Below are 2220 nucleotides of genomic sequence, written 5' to 3'. Positions count from 1 at the left end.
GATCGGTGGGAGTGTGAACCAGGATGTTTTCATGGGCAATGGGGGTAGAACCAGCTACCCTAAAACAGCTGGTAATCAGGGCAGTTGGTAACTGACTATGAAGGAAAAGGATGGTTTAAAGGGGATGACAATATTTCTACCCTGATTGATTAGGCAGTTTATTGTGCCCCTAAGACAGGGGACGCAGAACAGAGTAAATTTGGAGGTGGGAGGAGACCTTGAATTAGGTGATTTGTAAGAGGCTATGCAGTAGGCAGTGGCTAGTCATACCCGAAACACAGGGAAAAGGCAAGAAGGTAGATATAAGAGTCACCCCCCGAGAAAGGATCTAGTCTGAACAGAAGTGAGACTGCTCAAGGGGAATATTGTTAAATGACAAAATTATTTCTGTTTCTGACAATAGAATAAGTGTATGGAGAACACTCTTTTAATAAAGAATGCCTGCTTAGCCTCTGCCCCAGCAAGTGCAACATTGGGGGGGGGAAGAGTACCTGGAAATCTGGATAAAATATATTCCATGTTGGGGCACCTGGGTGGCTCAGTCAGTTAAGCATCTGCCTTCGGCTCAGGTTATAATCCCAGCGTCCTGGGATTGAGCCCTGAGTCGGGCTTCCTGCTCAGTGGGGAGTCTGCTTCTCCCTCTCCCACTGTTCATGCTCTCTCTCTCTTTCAAATAAATAAATAAATAAAATCTTTAAAAAAAAAACATGTTCCATGTTGTTTTTAATTTTTTTAGGATTTTAAGAAATTTATCCACTTGAAAGAGAGATATAGAGCTAGTGAGAACATGAGCCGGGGCAAGGGTCAGAGGGAGAGGGAGAAGCAGCCTCCCTGCTGAGCAGGGCACCCAATGCAGGGCTCAATCCTAGGACCCCGGGATCATGGCCTGAGCCAAAAGCAGACACTTAACTGACTGAGCCACCCAAGCGCCCCTCCATGTTGTTTTTAAAGTGAAGCTGAGCTAAAGTTAAGCAAAGGAAACAGAGAAAACAACAGGGCCTGGAGGCAATCAAGCTAGAATTTGTCTTGGGCCAAATCTGCTTATCCTTGGTGGCTACAGTTGGTATTAAAAGACCGTGTGGTAGGACCAGAGGCAGGGGATAAAGTGTGAGACCTTTGAGGTAGGTGGGCTGACTAGAGACCCTACCATAAAGCTAAAATCCTCTAAGGGTGACTCCCTCGGTGAGTAATTAAAAAAAACTCCCTCTCTACATAAAGATACCTACCTAGGGATCAGGCATGAAGTTTGGAGAAAAGTTCTTTCCTCTGAGAATTCCTAACCACATGCTAACACTCAAGCACTTTTGTGAGCAGAATACCATGTCTGTGTCTTCAAAACCACCAAACAGAAACATTAGTTTATAGTGTTCCTTGGTTGATAATGCCTTGGGACACATTGCACTAGTGAATGAAAATTTTCTCTGGAAGAGTTTTAACATGGCCTCCAAGAATTCCCACAAATAAAATTCCAAAGATCATGAGCTCACAATGAAAAAAAAATCACTAAACCTACAAAGAAGCAAGCCATTATGAACAGGAGTCTACAGAAGCAGACTTGCAAAATCTGCAGATATAAAAATTATCAGATTTTTAAAAAAGATTTTATTTATTTATTCATGAGAGACACACAGAGAGAGGCAGAGACACAGGCAGAGGGAGAAGCAGGCTCCATGCAGGGAGCCTGATGTGGGACTCGAACCCGGGAATCCAGGATGACACCCTGAGCCAAAGGCAGGCGCTCAACTGCTGAGCCACTCAGGCGTCCCAAAATTTTCAGATATTGAATATAAAATAAGTACATTTGATATGCTAAATGAAAGAATTTTTAAATAATTAGGAAAGAAACTATGAGACTCAGAAAAAAACATTTGAGAAAGTACTACATCCATTCATGATAAACACACTCAACAAAGTAGGTTTGTTTATTTATTTATTTATTTATTTATAGGATTTTATTTATTTATTCATGAGAGACACAGAGAGAGGCAGAGACATGGGCAGAGGGAGAGAAGCAGGGAGCCTGTTCTATCTCATGCTCTCTCTCCCTCTCAAATACATAAACAAATCTTTTAAAAATAATGTGCAGAAGACATGAACAGATGTTCCTTTAAAGAAGACCAACAGATACATGAAAACATGTTCGTCATCACTTACCATCAGGGAAATGCAAATCAATACTACAATGAGATATGACCTTACACCTATCAGAATGACTAAAAT

Source organism: Nyctereutes procyonoides, unplaced genomic scaffold (assembly GCF_905146905.1).
Source record: "Nyctereutes procyonoides isolate TBG_1078 unplaced genomic scaffold, NYPRO_anot_genome, whole genome shotgun sequence".
NCBI classification, from domain to species: Eukaryota; Metazoa; Chordata; class Mammalia; order Carnivora; family Canidae; genus Nyctereutes; species Nyctereutes procyonoides.
This window is presented reverse-complemented; position numbering follows the sequence as displayed.